This window comes from Triticum dicoccoides, chromosome 1A (assembly GCF_002162155.2).
Source record: "Triticum dicoccoides isolate Atlit2015 ecotype Zavitan chromosome 1A, WEW_v2.0, whole genome shotgun sequence".
Lineage (NCBI taxonomy): Eukaryota > Viridiplantae > Streptophyta > Magnoliopsida > Poales > Poaceae > Triticum > Triticum dicoccoides.
Genome location: NC_041380.1, coordinates 604,783,777 through 604,798,058, shown reverse-complemented (window position 1 = coordinate 604,798,058; position 14,282 = coordinate 604,783,777). Strand labels below are relative to the sequence as shown.

General features: G+C 45.0%; 1 pseudogene; it reads left to right on the top strand.

Moving 5' to 3' along the window:
- The first annotated feature begins 4,143 nt into the window (after positions 1-4,143).
- On the top strand, positions 4,144-7,361 carry LOC119349443 (annotated as a pseudogene).
- The last annotated feature ends 6,921 nt before the right edge of the window (positions 7,362-14,282 follow it).

Below are 14,282 nucleotides of genomic sequence, written 5' to 3'. Positions count from 1 at the left end.
AGGATGATGATGAAGCCATGACATGAGATGCATTATGCTGCATGATGATCAGAAGCTACTAATAACAAGGTTTAACAAGCTAGTTCATTACATTAGTCACGCCAAGCTAGTTCATTACATTAGTCTCTGTTTTGCTTATTTTAAGACATGCCTTGACAAATTCTACTATAAGGTGACTGAGCAAATTAATTTGGAATGTGCAGCAAAGTAAGACCACTACATATGACTAAATAAAGTAATTTGGAGGTGTGTGTTATACTAAGTAAACTACCATGAACAACCAAGACTAAGAAAGTGTCAGCATGATCAACCATTAATTCTGTTCATAGATGGGATTGTTAACAGATAGGATTGTGTCTTTCGATCATGATGTTGGTGGGGTGAGAGCACTGCACTCGATGACTTGAATAACATGAGACAAAAAATGTTTTTTTACCGTTTTGGATTTTTACCTTTTTTATAATAGCTCATCTAGTGGCATGAGGTCCGATGACAATATATAAATATTTGCATCATACAATTTTATAATGTAGTATGTAGTACATGTGTCCATTTGCAAACCGGAGGCTAAAGAAAGCAGAAATTACCTTACATAAGATGACATCTTTTAATTGTAACCACGGCTTAAAGTTGCCTATTCAACAAAAAAAGCTGCAAAGATTTGTTCAGCCTCATCAAGGCTAAGGAGTACGTACTCCATAATATATTTCCATTCTAGGTTCTATCTAAATCATATACTCCCTCCGTAAACTAATATAAGAGTGTTTAGATCACTATTTTAGTGATCTAAATGCTCTTATATTAGTTTACAGAGGGAGTATTTCTTAATAATCAAGTCCAGAGCCACGAGTTTAAGATTAAGTCTATGATTACATTTATCCCACTTAAGCCTTGAGCAAAGGTAAAACGAAAAGTTATATATGAGATGCTGGATCAACCCAAAACGGTAAAATAGCTCTCTGGACCATCCCATCGCCTTACTTTTCTCGTTGCTTGTCGCGCCCAATCGCCCTACGTACTAAGCTCGTTGCTTGTTGCTTGTATGAGTCGAAAGCCTGACAAAACTGAAGAATAATGGTGAGATCCTGACACTCTTTGTCAGTGCGCAGTCGATCACTACAATGCCATCTCAGTGGCGTAGCCAGGAATCCGAATCAGGGTGGTCCAATGAACATTTTTTCTTTTGCTAAATAAATGATATACCAAACATTCTATTATAGGATTTATCAAAATGAGAGATCGATAAGGTCTTTCAAGCATATCAAAATTCTTAATTACGTTTCTACTTTGCAAAAACTAGGATCCAAAAAATAGATGCAATGTCTTCTATCATCCTCATTTTGCACCAATCGAAATGTACAGTTGATCAATCGATACATGTATTGAAATTTTAACAAACAATATCTGAATTAAGCTTGTTCAAACAAATTCAAACCTTGATAGAAAAAACAAAATTTAAAAGATGTTTAAAGGAGATGAAAATTGAAATCCTCGCCTAGCGGCTCAGCGCCAGCGTCGCACGACCTGGGAGAGGGGTACCCATGCCGCACACCGTGATGCGGGGCGCCCTGTTGCCGGCCTCCGCCGGCCGGCTGCGACCTACGATCACCGTTTGCCAAGTCCCTAGGGCTCATCCATTGACAAGAAATTTGGGAATGCCTCCTCGTCTCTGTTCTGCTTCTGCCTCAAGGTGGGAACGACCGGCGGGATGGTAACATTTTTTTTAACGAACAGCGGGATGGTAACATTGTACAACTGTGCGAGGAAGCAAGAACGCTCGAGTCCTGCAACATGTGGGCTTACAAGCTTGGACCTGGGGCGTCGGCTTGGCTGCAGTCTACGCAGTGTTTTTCTTTGAGAAAAGTATAGATTTTCCCCTCAAACGTGGCCATTGATATCAAATACCCCCTCAACTCTACAACAGGTTTTTAAGCCCCTAAGAGCATCTCTAGCAGACCCCTTAAAAAGGGTCAGCCTGTAAAATTCCGGCGAGTATACGGGTTTGACCCGTTTTTTGGGCCAGACCAGAGCCAGTACAGTCACCCGGCCCGTAAACGTTTTTACAGTGGCCCACAAACGACCCCCACCACCACCACGCGGTATATGTACAGGTTTTGCGGCTGGGATACAGGTCGGAACCCTATCCGCGCACCGCCGCAAATCCAAAATCCCCGCCCCGATTTCTCGCCGCCGGTGACCTCAAACCCCAGTGATGTGGCGCAGAATGTAGTCGGCAGCCGCGGCGCCGGTGGTGGCGACGACCCCGAGCGTCGGCGGTGTGTCCTCACCGACGGCACGAGGAAAAGGGCCGCCCGCAAGTACACCAACCGCGGGCTCTCGCCGCTGCCGTCGCTCCTCCGCCGCGAGACAAAGGAGTACGACCGCGGCCAGGCGCTCCTCCGTCGCGGGCTGTCCTCCGGCTCCTCCGTCCTGGGCAGCTCCTCCAGCGGTGCCTCGAGCTCCCGTACACCGCTCACCTCGGTGAAAAGGGAGCTGGAGGAGCTCCTGCGGGGCCGCGCGGTGAGGATGGAGCTCGAGGCGGAACCGGAGAGGCTTGGCGGTGGCGTAGCCGGGCCGGAGGATTTCCTCCCCTCGGCGAAGGCGGATGCGATGGAGGCTGCCATCCTAGCATGCGGTGCGTGGGAGGAAGAGGAGGTGGCCCGGCGCCGGGAGGAGGAGATCGGCAACGTCCTGTTCGAGCAGGGCCTCATCAAGGCACACGAGTTTGAGGAGAAGGAGGAGGCGTGGCGCCGCGAAGCCGAAGCCCAGGTCATGACTCTGCAAGTTGCATACTAACCCGGATCGCTATGACTCCAAACGCAAAGTTATATGTCTCGACGATCCGCACAACTTTCACGTTGAGCACTTCTTCCTTTGAGGCCATCTTCGGAGCGTTCTGGTGCAAGTTTCCATATGCTGTCCTCCAAGTCCTCGAGCTATCAATATAACCGGCTGGTATGCTTGATTGTGGGACGAATCGACGCTAAGCATGATGGCTTGCTGAACAGGTATAACAACAATCCGTGTGGAGCACGATGGCCTCCTGCTGACTAGGCATAACATCGGCCTGATAGAACCTGCCGGCTGAAACATGACGGCATATACCAGGTAGAGCCTGCCAACATGGACATGACGGCATGCCGACTTGAATATCGAACCGAGTCGATGAGTCGCTTGACGATTGGGGCATGGCAGCTTGTATTGCCTTGGGGGAGCTAGAATTGGTCACTGCCATACCCCTGTGAGTCTTGCTCCCGAGTGTTTCTTGCCAATTCTTCACGTTTTGAGTACCTTCTCGAGTGCGCCTCACCCGAGGTGCTTGTCATGGTAGAGTGTCTCGTTTGACTAGAGGTTTGCCAAAAACGAGTTTGAACGCATCCTTTTTATTTTATTTTTGAGGATTCAGAATACCATCTGAATTTGTCTTCCGAACCATCTATGGTGTTCTAACAAACTGACTTGCTGATTCAAATAGGTTGGGAGTTAGTTCCATTTGATTACAACATATGAATGTTTAGGTCTTCGGTGAACTCTTCCACTAGTAACTTATTTGATTGGTTTGAAACATGAACGCTTAGGCCTTCCCGGTCAATAGGAGAGTGCTGGAGTGACGGCAACAGCTGATTGGCCCAACTTAGTGTGCGTGTGTGTGTGTGTCACCCATGCAAAGTCGTGGTAGCCCGTATCCCCTAGCAGACACGGCACCCGGCCATTTTTTTCTACTTCGATTTGACTGTCCATACAAAGTTGTGAAAACTGTACCATGACCACACAACCATACACAACTGATTGCTGCAACTAGCGTATCACCCAACCCAAAGTTGTGGTAGCCCCTACAAGACACGGCACATTGTTTGGTATTAGGCTCAGACTATCTGCGCCCCTTCATCAGCTGGATAGAGGTGCTTAGACGGCGGCTTTAGTTTTACTGTTGTATTACTTTGTAAGGTCTTGTAAGAATAATTAATAAAGTGGCTGTATGTATCGCTCAGATGCAGAAGCCGGGGGTCATCCTCCTTTTTCTAAAAAAAACAAGACACGACACATGCAGTTTTCTTCTTCGACACACACTTGACATGCCCCTGAGCCCTGACCACCATGTTTCCGTTCGGCGTGCCCTCCAGCCGAGCCCGGAGCAACGAAATGGTTGCAGCAAGCTTCCTCTTGCTAACCGTCATCCTAGCTACAGCCAGCACCACCGCCACCTCCTCCTCCGTCGCCATCAACGCGAGCAGAACATCCAGATCCAACGGGGGCTGCTCTCCTTCAAGGCCGGCATCACAGGCGACCCGGGCAATCGTCTCATCTCATGGCAGCAAGGTGCACATGACTGCTGCCAGTGGAGCGGCGTCACCTGCAGTCGCCGGACAGGCCACGTCATCAAGCTCGACCTCCGCTATGATGATTCAGTACAGGATTATTATTCCGATTATGACCCTGAAAACCACTCGCTGCGAGGACAGGTATCTTCTTCGTTGCTTGCTCTCCGACGCCTCAAGTATCTCGATCTTAGCCAGAACTATCTCCTTGGAGATGCAAAGGCTATGCCGGGGTTCTTGGGATCTCTCCAGAGTTTGACTTACCTCAACCTCTCCAACATGGATTTTCATGGCCTAGTGCCACCTCAGCTAGGCAACCTCTCCAACCTAGTGCAGCTTGACATACAAGGCGATATTTTTGGCCTTTACTCAAATGATATATCTTGGTTAGCGCGTCTCCACTCGCTAGAGCATCTTAACATGCGTTGGGTCGACCTCACCGGAGTCGCTGATTGGGTCCATAGGGTCGAAGTACTTCCTAATTTGGCGGTACTGATTTTGTTTTGCTGTGGCCTTACTGTACCATCGTCGTTTGTACACCACAACCTTACAGTTCTTGAAGAGCTTGACCTCTCTGGTAACCAATTCAGCAGTCCAGGTACACCCAACTGGTTAGGGGGTGTAACTAGCCTCAAGAGCCTACGGTTAGCAGGATGTCAATTATCAGGCACGTTTGCTAACAAGCTGGGAAACTTGACCCTGTTAGAGAACTTCGACTTTGGATTCAACAACGTTGATGGGATGATACCAGGAGCACTGAAAACAATGTGTAATCTGAAGTCACTAGATCTCACTGGCAACAACATCAGCACAGACATGAAAGAGGTGATAGACTCGATACCCAGCTGCTCTTGGAAGAATTTGCAACAGTTGATTCTGGATAGTGCCAATATCACTGGCACAACATTACAATTTGTGTCAAACCTAACTAGCTTAAACATACTTCAAGTGAGTCACAACAAACTGAGTGGTTCAGTGCCTATGGACATTGGCGTGCTTGCAAATTTAACTTACTTAGACCTGAGGCACAACAACTTGAGCGGTTCAGTGCCTGTGGAGATCGGCACACTTACAAAATTGACTTACTTAGACCTTGGAAACAACACCTTGAGTGGTGTGATAACAGAAGATCATTTTATTGGTTTGATGAATTTAAAGTACATTGACTTTTCTGATAATAATTTGGAAGTTATTATCGACTCGCATTGGGTACCTCCGTTCAAATTGGAATCAGCATGTTTATCATCTTGTCTTTTGGGTCCCAAGTTTCCTAAATGGCTTCATTGGCAGAAGGGCATTCGTGAACTTATGATTTCAAACACAGGTCTAGTTGATAGGGTACCAGATTGGTTTTGGACTACCTTTGCTGAAGTTACATGGTTGGACATCTCCCTGAATCAACTAAGCGGCGACTTACCAATCAATCTGGAGTTCATGTCAGTGGTCACACTTTTGATGCAGTCAAATCTACTGACAGGTTTGATACCCAAGTTACCAAGGACAATTAAGTTATTGGACATATCCAGAAACTTCTTAAATGGGTTTGTAGAAGATTTAGGAGCTCAGAATTTGCAAGTTGCAGTTCTGTTTTCCAATGCTATATCTGGGACTATTCCAACGTCGATTTGTCGATTGCAGAAATTGCGGATCTTAGATCTTTCAAACAATCTGCTTTCAAAGGAACTTCCTGATTGTGGCCAAAAAGAGCTGAAACAGCAGAACTCATCAGGCAATAACTCTACAAAATTCATTTCAGTGAGTTCCTTTTTGAAAATCACTACTCTTATCCTAAGCTATAACAATTTTTCAAGTGGATTTCCTCTGCTCCTACGACAATGTCCGAGTCTTATTTTCCTCGATCTAACTCAAAATAGATTCACTGGAGAGTTGCCTGGGTGGATCAGCAAAGCCATGCCCGGTTTGGTTATGCTACGGTTAGGATCAAACAACTTTTCTGGTCACATTCCAGTTGAAATCATGGGACTTCATGCTATTTGTATTCTTGATTTATCCGATAATAACTTTGTTGGGGTCATACCGCCATATATAGAAAACTTGAAAGCTTTGAGTAGCACTGATACAATATTTCGTGATCCCTTTGAAGAAGAAGAAATTGGTGAGTACCGTTCACTTCGTATGGGAACGGCTAATGGCAGCTTCACGGTTGTCATGAAAGGAAAAGTGATTGAGTATGGAGAGAATATTGTATATTTGATGAGCATTGATTTGTCTCGCAACAATTTGACTGGAGAAATCCCTGAGAAACTAAGCTCCCTTGTTGGTCTCATAAGTTTGAATTTATCATCAAACTTGTTGAGTGGAAATATCCCGTATAATATTGGCATACTTCAATTAGTGGAGTCTCTTGACCTCTCGAGGAACAAACTAGCTGGTGAAATCCCCAAGAGCTTATCAGATTTGACATACCTGGGCTATTTAAACTTGTCATACAATAATCTGTCTGGAAGAATACCCTCGGGGCATCAACTTGACACCCTCAATACAGATGATCCAGCTTCTATGTATGTTGGAAATCCCGGTCTTTGTGGACATCCAATTCCAATGCAATGTCCTGGTCCTCCTACAGATCCGCCAACCAACAAAGATCCAACAAGGTTGCCTGAAGATGGCTTGTCTCAAATAGATTTTCTTCTTGGGTCAATTATTGGTTTTGTGGCGGGTGCTTGGATGGTGTTTTTTGGACTTCTCTTCATGACGAGATGGAGGTATGCTTATTTTGGGCTACTCGACAGGCTATATGACAGGTTTTATGTCGTTTCTATTGTTACTTGGCAAAAGTGGTTCAGACCACGGGTGTGACTTAAGCTACAAGTACCAAAGATATCGCTACAAGATTAAAGGGCCTGAAGAACTTATTTCTATATTGTATTGTCAAACACTTTACCATTCAGAACTTGCTGATGTGTCGTATTGTATCTTTGTACCGCCGGTGGAAGTTGTGCATGCCACAAGGTTTCGTCTCATAAAATATATGTATCCTGCTATGGCATACCCATTAATGGTGTAATATTATTCAGAACTACTTGGATTTCTTATGCCACGTAATGTGCAAGGTCCCATTGCTTGCTGAGATGGTTATTTTGGATCATAAGATGTGGGACTAATTTTGCCGAAGCACGTTTTTATTACCTTTCGACAAAATGTAACCATGCATGAGCAACTTCTTGTTAGATACTCCCTCTGTTAAGAAATATACCTGTTGGCATTGCCGCATAGCCCTTCCAAGATGTTCCTTACTTTCTTCTCGCTCTTTGTAGATGGTGCTAGGACAACAGACTGATACAAACACAACGGGGATCAGACATGACAGTGTTAGACTGACTATCGTAGAACAGCAACATAAATTACAAGGCCAGACAAAAAAAGCAAGAATAATGGAAAATACAAGCCCACGTACGCACTGAAAACGTACGAGGTCAGGATACGAACGACAAGATTAGTTCATCGATCAGAAGGGTTGTAGGCCGATTGAGAATTTACAGTCGCCTGAGCATAGTTACTCATATATAATAAATAAAGCATTTTTCTTTTTACACAGTACAGACGCAGACGCTATACGCACGTACACTCGTCCCTATGAACGATCGCATGCACACACACTTTTCCTATGAGCACCTAGAGACTGAGCCGACACATCATCTTGAGATTGACGAATTCGCCACATATGCCTTCATCGCCGACGAGAAAGTCTCCTTCCATCGATTAATATACCGGTCAGACGGGTGGCAGATGGAGTACAAATTCTCAGTCGCGTGAGGCATAGGCACTCCCAAATAAAGTGTACGCGTGCGTTGCTGGTGCTGGTTGCTGAATCCATCCATCAAAGTATAGATCGATGGTGTTGTGAAACAGGGAGATGAGAGATTGGATCGACACACCTAATGCGGTGGTCGCAGGATCAATATATAGGGCGCCTCTAGGGCTGCCGCTAGGGTTACAAAGAGATAACTACAAGGTTGTTACAAGAGATAACTACAACCCTAGATACTACTGCTCTTGGACGCCAGCGACGCGAGGAGGCAGACTCGTTGGGCGCCATGGAGGAGGAGATGTGCCTGGGCAGGAGCTCTCTACCTTGAAGAGAGGGGGGAGAGTGAGGGAGAGAGGAGGGATTCGGCCCAGGATATGGGGACTTCACCTACCTTGTACTTAGTAGTAGCGCCGGTTTATACCCCTCGCTATTACTATGGCATGTCCCAGGGGGCACGCCACTTAGTAGTAGCGAGGGGTATAAACCCGCGCTACTACTATCAACTTAGTAGTAGCGCAGGTTTATACCCCCCGCTACTACTATGGCAATGTCCCGGAGGGAGGGGGACGGCGGCGGTAGAGATCACTTAGTAGTAGCGAGGGATATAAACCCGCGCTACTACTATCAACTTAGTAGTAGCGAGGGGTATAAACCCGCGCTACTAGTAAGTACCAGTAGCGTGTGTTATAAAGCGCGCTACTAGTAAGCGCCTGCCTATAAACTTTTCCCTAGTAGTGATTGCTGAACCCATCAAAGTATAGATGGATCGTGTGGTTTGTATAGATGAAGGCTAGCTTTGCACTGGGCTAGCAGAAGCTTCCCTTCGTGGTTGCGGTCATCACGTGTCGCCTCAAAGTAGTCGACCCACCATGTGGCTAGGCCAAGATCCTCCACCAATTTATTTGATTGGGATTCCTAAGAAAAAATATTTAATTAATTCGAAACATGATTGTTCAGGTCTTTGGTCTACAAGAGAGTGATAGACTGACAGTCACATCTGTGGTAGCTGATAGCCCCTGCAAATTTTTCTCCTTGGAAAGTTAACCTAAATTCTAAAAAGTGCAGCTGTGTTGATTAGTTCTCCCGAGCACACAGGCCTGCGCGCCGTCGGATCCGCAATCACGATCGCCAGGTGTGCCACGGTCGGAGCGAATCGTCCGAGTTAATTAAACCGCTTGGGCACACAGCGAAACTGCTTCGCTATCTCTCAGAAAAAAACACACTAGCCCAATCCCCTTTTCCCCGTCGAGCAGAGGAGCGCCGGCGACGACGCCCGGGAGGTCGAGGGGGAGATGGCAGAGAAGAGGAGTCCGGCAAGCCGGTCGGCGGGGGATACAGAGCAGCCGCGCCGCCGTCTCCTCCCCCTCTTTCCAGGATCTGGAGTTTGGGTCAGCTAACCGTCGCGGCTCCATCGGGGACGGCCGCCACGGAGCCCACGCTGGAGGGCGATCTGGTGCTCAGGTCAGCCCGCAGCGGCTCGTCCGTGTTGTCCGCCGGCACCAAGGGCCGATCCGTCGCCTCCTCTTGCAACGGCCGCCCTGAAGCGGTGGTCTCGGGTTCTGGTATGGCGCGAAGGTAACCCTGAAGGACCCGTGCGGGAAGCTGGACTGGTTCGGGTCGTTCGCGCAGACCGCGTCAATCAGCTGCACCTGCGACGGCTTACCCGAGTGCCGCATCATGGGCTGTGTTCCTCGCTCGCTCGACGGCTCGCACCAACTTGATTTGTGAGCTGTGCGTAGGTTGATGTGTGCTTTGCTGTTCTTGTGTTTTTGCTGACACTGAAACTGAAACACGGTGCACACCAAACTTCAAAGCAAGTACACGAGAGCAACAACACAGCTTTTAAGAACAGGTGCACATGCGTCCACATTCTACAGTCTTCGCATCATTTGCACTCCTTTGACATCTTTTTCAGAAGCACCGAACGATAGATCAACCTCTACATCCTTTAATCAATGTTCAGATAGTTTACATCCTTTGCACATCGCAATTCACCGGACAATTTCATTGCAGGGGCCGTTGGGTTGCAGTTACAAGGGAGCGCTGAAATTTCTCATTTCTCAACATACTCAATCATAGCTAACTACTGGGATAGGATTCATCATGTGTTCCCAGGTAATCTACAAAACTTGCCTGGAAGTAGTATGTATTTTGCCTACAACACGCAACAGGACTTACTTCTGAATTTTTTCCTATTTCCCCCAACCAGGACTTCATGCAATCTACACACTGAGAAAACAAAATCATGCCCAGGCAAAAAAGCTTTATCACTTACTTCTCAGGTACAATTCGGACGAAAAAAAAACTTCATTGTGATCACCCAGGGATTAGCCTGGTGCCTGCAAAAAGCTTTATGTGGTTTGCCAACATCACAAAAACAATTTGCCTAAAGACTTGCTAAACTTTGCTTAACAGTTCTTGTCCCAAAAAGCAGGAGATTTATTTTTGCTTTCTTGCTGATTGCACTGAATTTGCCCCAAAAAATGGCACCAACAACTTGTTGTGTTTTTTTATTACAAATCAAAGTAGCCTGCGAAAAAACACAAACTTTTTGCCTGATGATTACACTTAATTTGCCCCAAAACACACAAATGTCACTTGCCTATATTTTTTGTTTTAGACAAATGCAATCTAATATGCATGGAGGGAAGATGCATTCATAACAACACAACATTTACTCTTCATGTTATTTATTTTGAAAGCCAACACTGCGCAAAGTCGTTTTCTCAGGTAAGCTAGATCATGTACGTGCCATTTTGGATTTCGCCCATTACTACTGCTTCTGACTCAATCCTTTGCATGAATGTGCAATTCTCCATAGCTCGAAGTCCACAAGGTGCTCACCACTGGCGGAGCTGCATTCTGCTTTTGGAACACCAAATTTTCCCTTTCAGGTGTGTTTTAACTGCTTAATAGCTATGTGATTAATTATGCAACAAGATCCTAGTTAATCAGTAGCATCATGGTTCAACATGTAGCTTCTGATGTAGTATCTTCACTGTGTGTGTTGCATACGAAATTTATCTTATCCAAACAGATTTTTCATTTTCTTAGTTCCAAGAAATTTTAACAATTTCTTCAAGATTGTTGACTTGGAATCAACAGTTTCTCAATCGGTTCAGAAATAGATAGTCTTTTGCTGTAAAACTTTGAGGTTAAGACAATACGGTTGTGCTCGAAGCTACTTCTGTAAGGCCTCTCAACTTATGTGAAATATAATCCATACTCATACGTGCTGTTTCCTCCGATAGGTCAACTCGCAAGGAACAAGTGATGACTCAAGGATACCAGGATATCATTTGTTGCATACTGTGTTATTATTGACCAAAACTTGCCCATCATTTACTAGGTAAACTGTAGTTGCCCGAAAATCTACGTGATGGCCCATTGAATTATGAATTCTTTACCTGTGCAGTGAAGTTAGGCAATCTGTAAATAAATTTGTACACTTTATATCAGTAGCATTATTTAAGCAGCAAATTGTTGTGATTTGCACACAGGTTGCAATTGCCAATGGAGTAAGTTGCCTCAATATAAATAATACTCGCCTAAATCACTCAGTAAAAGTTTCCTATAAAAAAGGGGGATCTCTAGAGTCATTGTTGAACATCAGGGGGTAATTCATGGACGTAGCTCGGTCCCTTGTCTATTTTGTAACTGGACGCGGGAAGGGAGAGATCACTTGTGTGAATCTGGTTCGTACTTATGCACCCATCTACCTATCCACAGGATGAGCACAACACTTTAATTGATTGGGCAGTATAAAATCTAATAGCATCCGATGTACTTCCTCCGTTCCACAATGAGGTTCCATAGGGAGGTTAAATAGGAGTCTGTGGAGGGAAGTGCCCAAAACATGTCCAACACGCGATAGTTAGTTGCGGGAGATAGTGACATGACTTGCCTAGAGATCCGCTCCCATGAGTGACGTGGTTTCACAAAAAACTTGCCCAACGTATGATAAGTAGTTGCTAGAGATGCTGGCGCAAGTTTCCCAGAGATCCATCCCTGAGAGAGTTGTGTTTTTTCGCACAAAAACTAGCGCAACACATGATAGGTAGTTGCTAGAGATGCTTGCGCAAGTTCCCTAGAAATCCACTCCCGAGACCCAACAAGAGTGGGGGGGGGTCATGTCGAGTTGTCTATGGATTGGAGGAGGCGAATCGATGATTTCGATGACGATGGGATTTCGTGGTTGGGGATAGTGGTGAAGTCGGGGGCAGGGGCACGCATGAGAGAAGCACAAAAAAATGAAAATATGGTCAAGGGCCACTTGCCAGAGATATGGACAAGTCGTAAGTTGCTTGGGCGGTTGACAACTTCACACCACTTTTACTGTCCAGGGAAAGAGGCCAAATTATGTGGGGTGGTAAATTTTGCACCACTTTCAAAGCAACTTTTCTGTTTATGGAAAGATAACTTTAGTGGCACACAAAAGCAACTTCATTGTATAATGTGTACTAGTTAATTCGTAAAAAGTGATGGTATGAAGCTTGGTAGGCAACTTATAGGTGATGGTAGGTAACTTGATAGTCATCATAGTCAACTCAAAAAAACATTGGGATGATAGATCACCATGATAGACGACCTAATCGAAAGTTGCTTACTGATACAAAAGTTGCCTCCATGGCACGAAAGTTGCTTGAGATTTTTTTTCATCAAAGGCAATTTCATAGGTGATGCTAAGTAAATTGACGGTCATGAGATGATAACCAACTTTATAAGAGCATTGAGTTGATAGGTAGTCATGATAGGCAACCTGGCAACAAGGTGCATCATGTATGTAGTACCAAAGTTGATAGGTAGTCACAGGTAGGCAACTTTCAAGTGATGCTAGGCAATTTGGTAGTTATTGTAGGCAACTTAAAAGAACATTAGGATGATAGATGACCATGATACACAACCTAACCGAAAGTTGCCTACTGTAGTATAAAAGTTGTCTCTCTCTGGCACCAAAGTTGCTTGAGAGAAAAAGTTCATCGAAAACAAATTCATAGTTGACGCTAGGCAACTTATAGGTGATGCTAGGCAATTTGGTAGTCGTCATAGCAAACTTCAAAAGAATATTGGGATGATAGATAACCATAATACACAACCTAACAGAAAATTGCCTACTGTAGTACGAAAGTTGCCTTATCCGCGGCACCAAAGTTGCTTCAGAAAAAAAGTTTGCCGAAAGCAACTTCATAGTTGATGCTAGGCAACTTATAGGTGATGTTAGGCAATTTAATAGTCATCGTAGACAACTCAAAAAAAATTAGGATGATTGGTGATCATGATACACAGCCTAACCGAAAGTTGCCTACTGTAGATCAAAAATTGCCTCTTTGTGGCAGCAAAGTTGCTTGAGAAAAAAAAGTTCGTCAAAAGCAACTCCCTAGGTGACACTAGGCAACTTGACGGTCATGATAGCCAACTTTATAAGAGCATTGAGTGGATAGGTAGTCATAACAGGCAACCGGCCAACAAGGTGCTTCATATAACAACAAAGTTGATAGATAGTTGTGGTAGGCAACTTACAGATGATGATAGGCAATTTGGTAGTCATCGTATAGCCAACTCAAAAGAACATCAGAATGATCTGATAAAAAACCAAACCAAAAGTTGCTTGTTGTAGTACAAAAGTTGCCTCTACGTGGCACCAAAATTGCCCGAGGAATAAAAGTTTGTCGAAACATATCAATATGGGATCTAGTTTTGAAGAGCTCGTCGCCAAGAATCTAGCGATGAAAACGAATCTTAATTTTGATGCTTCGTTCAAAAGTTATGACTTTTTGAAAATTTTAAACACACGTAATAATTACACATGGGACAAGATCTTTCCTATTTTGGAGTGAATTTTGCATCATAGCATTAGAACAAAATTTACCTTTTTTGGGTGTGTGCTCGGGAACGATAAGGAGCACACGTGTGCTCCCTAGTCGCGTCCGAAAGTTAATACTATGATGGAAACTGTACCATGACCATGTTTTCGCTTGGACCAGCTAGCTAGCGTGTGACTCATCCCAAGTTGTGACCACACAGCATTTCTCCTTTGACACTTGTTCTTCAGTAAAAACTGCACCATGACCATGTTTTCGTTCGGCATCCCCTCCATGCCATTGCCAGCACACACTAGCCGACCCCAGAGCAACGCCATGGCCGCAGCGAGCTTCCTCTTCCTAACCATCCTTGCTGCAGCCACCACCATC